Raw genomic sequence first — 11,690 nt, 5'->3', positions numbered from 1 at the left:
TTTAGAGCAATATGGGCGGACCTGGAGGTCAGGATATTAAGCAAAATAAGCCAGACATGGAAAGACAAATACTGTATGATTTCACTTATATGTAGAATCTAAAATAGTCAAACTCATAGAAGCGGAGACTGGGTGGTTCCCAGGGGCTGAAGGTAAGAAGGGATAAACTGGGAGGTGTTGGTCAAAGGGTACAAAGTTTCAGCTATGCAAGATAGATAAGTTCTGGAGCTCTTCTGTACAACATAGCGTCTATGACTGACAATATTACATTGTATACTTAAAAATGTTCTAGGAGGATAGATCTCACATTAAATTCTCTTACCACAAAAGGAACAACGAACTAACAAAAAGTAAAACGAACAGGAGGAAATTTTGTCGGAAGTAAATAATTTTGTTGCATTGATTATTGGTAATGGTTTCAAGGGTATATCCTTATCTCCAAACACATCAAGTTATATACGTTAAAAATCTACAGCTTTTTGCCTGTTGTTCCAGTTACTGAGGAGGCTGAGGCAGAAGGATCTCTTGAGCCCAAGAGTTCAAGGCTTCAGTAAACTATGATAGCGCCACTGCACTCCACCCTGGCAACAAATTAAGACTGTCTACACTTAAGAAAAAAGAAAAATAATCCACAACTTTTTGCCTGTAGTCCCAGTTACGCAGGAGGCTGAGGCAGAAGGATCACTTGCACCCAAGAGTTCAAGGCTGTAGTAAGCTATGATAGCGCCACTGCACTCCAGCCTGGGCAACAAAGCAAGTCTGTTTCCAAAAGAAAAAAGAAAAAAATCTACAACTTTTTGTTATGTCAATCATACATTAATAAAGTGGTTTAAAAAGTGTTGAGCAGGCCACTCCACCTCCCCATCCTCCACTGCCCTAGACTCCAAGTGTCTCCATGGAGCACCCAGTGTTCCAAGAAGCAGATTGAAAACTATTCCTTTACTAAATGAAACAAGCCTTCCTTTAAAATTTGAGCATGTATTCGTAAATCTGATCTTAAAAAAAAAAATTTATTTTCACTTGGTAAGTTTGTTTTTGTTTTTGTTTTTTGAGAGAGTCTCATTCTGTCACCAAGGCTAGAGTGCAGCAGCGAAATCATAGCTCACTGCAGCCTGGATCTCCTGGGCTCAGGCGATCCTCCCACCTTAGCCACCTCAGTAGCTGCAACTATGGGTGCATGCTACCACACTCGTCTAATTTTTTATATATGTATATTTTTTAGTAGAGGTGAAGTCTTGCTGTGTTGTCCAGGCTGGTCTCAAACTCCCAGGCTCAAGCAATTCTCTTGTGTCAGCCTCCCAAAGTACTGGGATTACAGGCATGAGCCACCGTGCCTAATCTTGATAAATATCTTTTGTTTTTTCAACTTGGTAAGTATTTATTTATTTATTTATTTTTCCTATTTTCAGGGACGCTATACTGTGGCTCTGGGACACAGCATTGTACAAGACACACTTACTCTACCTCCCCCAACCCCCCACCCCCACCCACACAGGCTAAAGTGCAGTAAGGAATGTAGCCAATTCCAATGTAACAGACAAATGTTTTGATTGATAGGGAAAGAGTAGGGAGCTGTGCAGATGAACAGAAGGGGTACTGTCCATGGTCTCATATGAGGAGCAGGTTAACAGAGATCTTTCTGAAGATGTCCAAGCTGAGAACAAGCAGAGTGACCCAGCCCAGGCATAGAGGAAGGGACTGGGTAAGAGAAAGTGGGTGGAATGTAGATGATTATTCCCACTGAAAGAACAGCATTTCCAAAGACTTAGAAGTGAGAATTGGGTAAATGTGGAAAACCAGAAGTAGTTTGGCATGGCTGAAGCACAGAATGCCATGGTAAAATGGAAGAAAGTGAGGCTGAAGCTTTTGAGGGCCTTGCTGTTTCTATAAAGGTACTTCCAGTTTATCATCGTGTCCAGGCAGAGCCGCCTCTGTAGGTCTGGGGTGGAGCCGCCTTTGCATTTTGAATAATTACTCTGGCCAGAATGAGGAGGCCAGATGAGAAGGAGCAGCACCAGAGGTGGGATGAGCAGTGAGGGGGCTACTACAGGAATCCAAAGCTCATCTCAGTGGATCTAGACCCAAAGGAATGACCAGAAGAGTTGTTTAGGTCACACGCTTGGCAGGGCCTGGTGATGAGTGGACATATAGGGAATGTGGCAGGAAGAGAGAAATTCCAAAAAGACACCCAGATTCTTGTCAGGGAACCTAGGAAGCTTCTATCCTAGAAGTTTTGAGTTTAAGAACTTGGAGGAGGTATTCTCTCAGAGAGGTCTAGTAAATCGATGCATAAATAGATCTGGAGCCCCAGAAATAAATCTGGGATGGAGCTAGAGACTTACGAATTACAATTCATACCTGTTATACTTGTTACAAGCATAAGAAGTGTAATGTAACAAGTTATGCTTGGTGTTAAGCAAAGCATGGTGGCTCATGCCTATAATCTCAGTACTTTGGGAGGCCAAGGAAGGAAGATCACTTGAGCCCAGGGGTTTGAGACCATCATGAGCAACATAGTGAGACCCCATATCTACCCAAAAATATTAGCTGCACACCTGCAGTCCCAGCTACTGGGAAAGCTGAGGCAGGAGGCTCCCTTGAGCCCAGGAGGTTGAGGTTGCCATGAGCCGTGATCTTGCCACTGCACTCCAGCTGGGGTGACAGAGCAACACCCTGTCTCAAAACAACAACAACAACAGCAAAGAGAGTGAATTAAATTACCTAGGGAGAGGGTGTAGAATGGGAAGAGAGTTTAGGACAGAATTCTGGGGAAACCAAAGAATAAAGGACTAAAGGAAGAGAAGCCACCATGAGGCCAAAGAGGAGTAGCTGCCAGGGAGGAGAAGGAAAGGCAGTCAAGTGTGAGGAAGTGGTTAGCAGAGCCGGATGCGGTGCAGTGGAGGGTTAAATACAATGATCACAGAAAACACCTCTTGAATGTAGTACTGAAGGAGGTCTTGATCTTCACTCAAATCGTTCCAATAGTGTGATGCGGGCAGAAGGGTGACTACAAGATTTGAAAGTGACTGGGAACTGAGGTCTGGTGATAAGGGATGCAATTCGGAGCACAGGTGGAAGCACTCACCTCAAATGAGGGAAGGGAAACACGTTCAACTGTAACAGAAGGAAAAGAGGAAAAGATGGGTGCATTTATATTTTCTTTAAGGCAAGACTTTGACAAGGCTTCAAATATGAGAGAATGACCCTCTGATATCCAAATTATAAGGAAGTGCAATTTGCATTTTTTTTTATTTTTATTTTGTTGAGATGGGGTCTCACTCTTGCAGACTGGAGTACAGTGGTGTGATCTCAGCCTACTGCAGCCTCCACCTCCCAGGCTGAAGCGATCCTTCCACCTCAGCCTCCTGATTAGCTGGGATGACAGGTGCATGCCACCACGCCTAGCTAATTTTTTGTATTTTTGGTAAAGATGGGTTTTTGCCATGTTGTCCAGGCTGGAGCAATTCAAATTCTTGAGTTGCTTTATATGACAGAGACAGGACAGACAAAGATTAATTTTGGCTTTACCTAAGGAGAAACTTGTTAATGATTATAGCTACTAAAAATGGAATGCTTGTGTTAGTAAATTGCGAGTTCCCTATCACTGGTCTGGTTGAAATAGAGGCAGTAGCTTCTTCAAAAAAGAGTAAAGAATAAAATGGGGATGGCAGGGTTGGGGGTTGGAAAACAGAGGATTAACCACATGTTTTCTAATGTCCCTTCCTGTCCTTGACATTCAACCCTGCAAACTATAGCAAGCATGTTATGTATTGAGTCTCCTCCCTCTTGATTCCTTTTGGCTGGTGGTAAATATTTCATCCTGCAGACCCAGCCTTCAGATCCAGAAGCAGTCCCAAATATTTCAGACCTAAAAACTGCATTGCCTCCGGGGTGGGGACTGGAATTAGGCCTCTGACCTATGCTTAGTTTCTGGAGTGTCCGAGTTGTGAGCCTTGGGACTCCCTGGATGCCCACAGCTTTCCTCCAAATCACCACAAGCACCCATTCCAAGTGGCATTGTCTCCCTTATTGTTGGGCACTTGCTATGTTCCAGATGCTGTGCTAAATGCTAAATATATGATGATGAAAGTACATTCCATAAGGATACAGATTTTTGTCCAAAAACAGTTCACTGATGTATCCCCAGCACCTAAAACAGTGCGTGGTACAATGCAAGTCTTGATAAATATTTTTTCAATGAATGCCACAGACTGTCTTCTTGAATCCAGTGTACAAGACAAGCATATATACTGACAACTGCAGTATAACATGGCAAGTACTATTATGGAAGCTCATAGGAAGCACAGAAGGGGAATACCTTCCTTAGCCTGGGGATTTTTTTGGTATTTTGGTGCCCAACTAGCATTGGAGCACAAACCTGAATCAAAATCTGCCTGCTGACTTGCCAGCCTTTGCCACACTTGTCTACCCATAAAGCAGAACCACGTCACTCTACCCTAAACCACTAGCTTCAGTCAAGGCACTCCTCTTGGGTCCCTTGGGACCCCTCTGCCATTGAGGCACTGCCACCATCATGGCCACGTGTGGATATTGTTCCTGACCAAAGGTAGGCACTCACATCTACCAGGACAGGTCACACCCACCAGGTCAGTGTCCTTAGAGAGATGAATGTCAGCCTCAATTGCAACTTATTAGACATTGTATCTTGGACAGCTGGCCGGGCTCTTAGAGGGCAAGGCACATTGCCAGGAGAATGCCTCTAGCACCAGACACACTCCTGCCCCTGTGCTGCCTGCCTTAGAGTCCCAGTATGATTCACAGGATGTTCAAGCGAGTTCTCTAGGAATTAACAATCCAGCCACTAGCCCAGCTCATTTGCTTTCCAGCACATGTTACTAGGAACATTGAAGTGTCATCATAAAGAGGGAGGGACGTGGTGGAAGGAGCATGAGCTTGAGACCCAGACAGCTTCTTTGCCTCCTTTGTGTGACTTTGGGCAAGTCACCTTAATTGTCTGGTTCCCCATCTCTCCCTTCTCTCCCTTCTTTTTTATTTTTCCCTATTTTGACATATCAAGCATACAGAAAAGCTGCAAGAATAGTAAAAAGTATTCCCAGAAGCCCTTCATCCAGATTCCCAAAATGGCAACTGTTTCTGCAATTGCTTCATCCTTTCCTCAGTCACTATCTGTGGGTGCTTGTGTGCATGTATACCATGCATCTCAATTTTTTTCTGAACCACTTAAGAATAAGTTGCAGACACCCTCTTTCCCCTAAATACTTTAATGTGTATTTCTAAAAACAAGGAATTCCTCAAGTAACCAGAGTACAGTTTTCAAAATTGAAACAAATACTATTTGAAATAACATTGAAACAAATACTATTATTTAATCTACAGACCTGTTAAGGTTTTGTCAATGTTTCAAAAATGTCTCTTATAGCAATAAAAATCCCAGATCATGCATTTCATTCAGTTGTCATGTTCTTTTTTTTTCCCCCCACTCTTCTGCTGAAAGAGAAAGTTGTCATGTTTTTAAAGATTCCTTTAATCTGGAACATTTTCTGAGTCTTTCTTTGAATTTCATGATATTGGCATTTTTATAAAGTATAGCACAGTGATTTTGTAGCATGCCTCTAAGTTTGGGTTTGTCTGATGTACCGTCAAGAATAGATTCAGAGGCTAGGCGTGGTGGCTCACGCCTAAAATCCCAGCACTTTGGGAGGCCGTGGCAGATGGATCATGAGGTCAGGGTCTGGAGTCTGAGACCATCCTGGCCAACATAGTGAAACCCTGTCTCTACTAAAAATACAAAAAAATTAGCCAGGCGTAGTGGCGGGCGCCTGTAATCCTAGCTACTTGGGAGGCTGAGGCAGGAGAATGACTTGAACCTGGGAGGCAGAAGTTGCAGCAAGTCGAGATCACATCACTGCACTCCGGCCCAGGAGACAGTGGGACACTCCGTCCCCCCAAAAAAGAATAGATTCAGATTATTCACTTTTGGCAGAATGACGCAGAAGTGATGCTGAGCTCTTCTGAGTGCATCGTGTAAGAGGTATGTATTAGTTCGTTTTCACAGTGCTATAAAGAAATACCCGAGACTGGGTAATTTATAAAGGAAAGAGGTTTAATTGACTGCGGTTCCACATGGGTGGGGAGACCTCAGGAAACTTACAATCATAGCAGAAGGTGAAGGAGAAGCAAGCACCTTCTTTACAAAGCAGCAGGAGGGAGAAGAGTGAAGGAGGAACTTTCAAACACTTATAAAACCATCTGGTCTCGTGAGAACTCACTCACTATCATGAGAACAGCATGGAGGTAACCGCCTCCATGAACTAATCACCTCCCACCTGGTGGCTCCCTTGACACATGGGGATTACGGGGATTACAATTCGAGATGAGGTTTGGGTTGGGACACAGAGCCAAGAGCCAAGCCTTATCAAGGTATATGCTGCTGGTCAGTCCCATTGCTAGTAATGTTAACTTTGACCATTTTCTAATGTGGCGTTCTGCAGTTTTCTCAACTGCTATATTTTACCCTTTGTATTTAAAGAAAGATCTTGTGGGGATGCCCATTACTCCTTAAACAAGATGAATCAATGATTATAATGGCTGGCAAATGTTGATTTGTACAATTCCAACATTCTTTCTAAATGTATGAGTTGGCAGTCCCTTGTAAGAAAGAGTTTACCTTGTCCCCCAATTTGCTTGTTTTACTCGAGACTAATGAAGTTTAATTTACTAATAGTGTAAACTCCTTTAATTTACTATCTTGATTTTGATACTCAAATTGTCCCTGCTTTTGCCAACGGGAGCCCCTTTGAGCTGGCTCTTTTATCTTTTTGGTATGTCCTCATCATCCTTTGGTATGATGAAACGTCCCAGGTTTATTTTATTCTTTCCGTAAACTACCCCTGCTTAGCCATTTTTTTTTTTTTTCAGAGAAACCTGGCTGTTTTAGTGAAGAATGGTATTTGGAAAACAAGATCTAGTGCTAAGAGGTGAACCCCATTGTTAGTGGGATTTCATTTTTTCTAGGTACTCTCGGAGGACAGACCTGAGTGGGAAGGAAAAGGGGGAGTCAATGGAGTTGGGGGAGAGAGAGAATATATACATACATACATATATACATACTATATATGTATGTACATACATGTGTAGGTCTGTATTTGCGTGTGCATCTTTGTGCACGGTATATATAGAGGCAATATTTACATACACATACATGCATATATTCTGTACATATATGTGTATATATGTATATATTCTGTCTATATACATACATATATGTATATATTCTGTACATACATGTGTGTGAATGTATATTCTATATACTGTGTATATATATACACAGATATATTTGTATGTACATATTCTATCTACTTTGTATATATATACACACAGATATGCATATATGTATGTATATATTCTGTCTCTCTACTGTTTGTATATATTCTGTCTCTATATATACTGTGCAGTTTCATGCACAGAGGCACACACACACATATACAGACCTATACATATGTATATCCATTTGTGCCAATTTGTCTATGTCCCCATGAGTCACACTGATATCGACAATTCTAGTCCCCTTTTCAGATTTATCACTATCTTCTCCAACAGTGAGAACTCTGGATCCCAGCATCACCATTGTGTGTATTTATTTATTTGTTCAATTCTAGAACATACAAGTAGTTCTGGAATTACTAACCTATATTTCTGGGGAAAAAAACGAGGTCTACTAATTAGAGTTCGATATTTGTTTAGAGGTATTTTTGCCTTTAGCCTGAAGGCAAGTAATCTAGATATTTTGTTCAACATTTGCCTGAGTTAATTTTGTCTCCCTTCTTGAGTGTGATTATTGTATTCATTTGATTTATGTGGGGCAATTTATTTGTTTCCAATTGCATTCAGTTTCAGGCTATCCCCCCTTTTCTTTGTGGGTTTTTGCATTTTTATTTATTTATTTATTTGAATGTGGGAAACAGTAATATTATGGGTTTAATTGTGTCCCACCTCCCATCCCCTGATTCATTATTGAATTCCTAAGCCACAGTACCTCAGGACTCACCCTTATTTGGAAATAGGGTCGCTGCAGTTGTAATAAAATAAGTTAAGATGAGGTCATACTGGAGTAGGTGGCTCAGTATGACTGGTGGGACACCAATGTGACTGATGTTCTTATAAAAAGGGAGACTTTGGACTCAGAGACATCCATACAGGGAGAACATTATGTGAACTGGAGTTACGCTGCTATGGGCCAGGGAACTACCAGAAGCTAAGACAGAGGCCTGGAGCGCATTCTTCCTAGTGCCTTCAGAGGAAGCATGGCCCTGTCGGTGCCTGGATGCAGACTTCTAGGCTCCAGAACTGTGAGGCCACAAATTTCTGCTGTTTACACCGCTAAGTTTGTGGTACTTTGTTATGACAGCCCTAAAAACCTAATTCAATTAATATAGTTCCAGAAGTCAGGTCTATAAAAACAAGGTGTATTCAGAGAAATGACCCTTTACTTTCTACCCAACTCTCACTATGCCCAGTAGCAACCAATATCTTTATCGTAGTCTCTGATTTTTTCTTCTTGTGTTTCTTTTCATTCAAGCTAATAGTTAAACATGTGTTTATTTTCTCTGGAAATCACTCTATGTTACTTCCCACAGATCTTATTCATTCTGTTGTATAGCTGCATAGTAGTCCATTTTGTAGATATGCCATTTTTGTGTACATTGTGGGGAAATCCATTTTGTGTGTAGACGTGTCCATTTTGAAGAATAGTTGCTTCAACTATTCTATATGTGGGCATTTAGGCATTTTCAATGCAAACAATGCAGAAATGAATAATCTTGTGCATTTATATTTTTGTATTGGCGAAGGTATATCTTTACAGTAGATTTCTAGAAGTGGGATTCTTTGATCAAAAGGTAAATACGTGTGTGATTTTTTAGGTATTGTGAAATTCCCTCAAGAAGGCTGCATTCCCTTTAGCAACATATGAGAGTTCCTGCTTTTCCATAGCCTAACAAATAGAGTGTGTTATATATTTTTAAATGTTTCCTAATCTAATAATAAATGATATATCAGTGTAGTTTTAATTTGCATTTTTCTTATCCTGAATGAAGTTCAACCTTTTTTCATACATTTTTATACCCTTTTTCGAATTGTTTCTATATTTCCTTCCTTTTTCACTTGGATTTTTAAAATCTTTTCACTCTCGATTTTGAAGAATGTTCTATACATTACAGAAGCTCACCCTGTCTCTGCATGATAGAAGTGTTTTCATCCAGTATGTCAGTGGTTTTTTTTTCCTTTGTTTATGATGCTTTTTGCTGTCTAGATTTTCTTTTTCATTTTTACATAGTTAAAAATCATCTTTTTTTTAAAATTTTTATTTACATCCAGATTTGGAGAATCCGTTAGGCCTTTTCCAGCTTAAAGAGAAATTCATTCAGATTTTCTTATTGTACTTGATGGTTTCTTTTCTTTTTTTTTTTTTTTTTTTTTACCATTAGGTTCTTTATCTGTTTGAGGTTTATTCTTTTCTCTCATATGAGTTATGGATCTGATATTATCTTTTTTTCAAATGGCTACCAGTTGTCGCAGAAACATTTATTAAAGTTCACTCTTTGCCTTTTTGATGTAAGATGCTCCCCTTATCATATACTAAAGTTTCAAATATGTTTGGATTTCTTTCTGGACTTCTGTTCTATTCAACTTATCTGTCAATGTCTACTAGTAATATGCTTTTTTAATTTTAGAGGCTTTTTAATATGTTTTTTTTCTTGGTTTTTTTTTTTTTTTAGACTAGAAAGAGGCAAGTATATTTTAATATCTAGTAAAGCTAGTATTCCCTCAAAGCTTTTTTAAAAGCATTTTTCTGGGTATTCTTGCATGTTTATTTTTCCATATGAAGTTTGTGAAATTTTTTAGTGATATTGCACTAAATTTATAAATTTGCTTAAAGGAAAGACTTATCCTCATTTTTATGATGTTGAGTCTTCCAACCCAAAAATAAGGATGTTTTTCTGTTTGTTCAAGACGATTTTTACATCTTTCAAGAGTGTTTAAAGTTTTGCACTATAGATTTTGTACATTAATTGTTAAATTTATTTCTAAGTACTTTTATCTTCTTTATTGCTAATGTTAATGGGGCTTTCTCTGCTCTTGTGTTCTCCAACTGATTATCCTTTATGTAAATGATTGCAACTTGCCCACACCTCCAAGGCTGGCCCTGTGGACCAGTTGGCCTTATTTCTTCAGTGGAAACCTAGTCACTATGATGTGGTAGTAGGTGTGTTGTCACCTTGCTGTAACCATGAACTTCAAAATGTGATAAGCACCTGGCTGAATCATTGGATACAACATCCCTCATTAAGTCAACATGTGCTGTCAAGTTCATAATAGGTGCCTGTGGCTGCTAAGTGCCTGTGGAAGACTGGGAGGATCCCTACTACTCAATATCACAAACCCAGCTTTGAATTAGGAAATTGAGGCATTTAGTCTCTCTGAAGACACTTCATCAGGGCTCACTGAGGACCGAGTTGTCAGTGTGAGTTTCCAAGTTCTCTACATGATCATTATTACCAGTCTTGAGGTGTACTACAATGGCAATGATGTGGGTTTCCAGAGGAACGTCGCTGTCAAGCTTTCTCAGGCAGAACAGGAAGAGGCCCTCTTCATTGGTCACTGGAGTCCTCCAAGCCATGGTGTGCAGGTGAACACGTTGTGTACAAGCACATGGAACAATTCATCTTACCAGAGAGCTTTGAAGGTACAATCTCATGGGAGAGCCAAGACCTCCAAAGCTTTGTGTTAAGAAACCTTCACAAAATGGCAGTGAATATGGAGGGGGATTCTTGGAGTCTTTACAGCTGGGGAGGGTGCATTGCCTCATGAATTATTGGAAGGTATGGAGGGAGTTGAAGTGGTTTTAGATGCCTTAGTTAAGGAGGAAAACAGCATCTATGATGATAATTGTTTTTGTGGATGTTGTCAACACTCATTGAAATATACCTGCAAAATTATTGAACTTGATAGATGGACTGTGGAAACAACCAACTTTGATTTGTTACTAAAGACAGATGATGACTGTTACATAGGCTTGAAAGCTGTATTTAATAGAATTTCTCAAAAGAATCTGAATAGGTCTAATTTTGGTAGGGGTGTTTCAGACTGAATTGGGCAGTTGACAGAACCAGGAAGTGACAGGAGTTGGAGCACCCTGGTCATGCTTATCCTGCCTTTGCATATGGGTCAGGGTATGTGATCTTCAGGGACGTCATCAACTGACTGGCAGGCAACTCCAAGAGGTTACAGACCTGTCAGGGTGAAAATGTACGCATGGGCACTTGGATGACAGCCACAGAACCTAACAGATACCAGCACAGCATGTGGCTGTGTGAGAAGACTTGTCAGACAGGAATGTTGTTTTCCCCACAGTATTCTCCACAGGAGCTGACAGAACTGTGGAAACTGAAGGAATTCTGTGGTGATCCATGTCAATCTGAAGCAAGATAACAGGATTTGAATTAGCAGTGTCTAAACTCAGGGTAGGTGATATGGTTTGGCTGTATCCCCACCCAAATCTCATCTTGAATTTTAACTCTCACATTTCCCACATGTCGTGGTAGGAACCTGGTGGGAGGTAATCAGATCACAGGGGCAGGTCTTTCCCGTGCTGTTCTCATGAGAGTGAATAAGTCTTACAAGATCTGATGGTTTTAAAAATGGGAGCT

General features: G+C 40.5%; 1 pseudogene; it reads left to right on the top strand.

Moving 5' to 3' along the window:
* Positions 1 to 1,064: 1,064 nt before the first annotated feature.
* On the top strand, positions 1,065 to 11,472 carry LOC126953023 (UDP-GalNAc:beta-1,3-N-acetylgalactosaminyltransferase 2-like; annotated as a pseudogene).
* The last annotated feature ends 218 nt before the right edge of the window (positions 11,473 to 11,690 follow it).

Source organism: Macaca thibetana, chromosome 4, assembly GCF_024542745.1.
Source record: "Macaca thibetana thibetana isolate TM-01 chromosome 4, ASM2454274v1, whole genome shotgun sequence".
Lineage (NCBI taxonomy): Eukaryota > Metazoa > Chordata > Mammalia > Primates > Cercopithecidae > Macaca > Macaca thibetana.
This window is presented reverse-complemented; position numbering and strand designations above follow the sequence as displayed.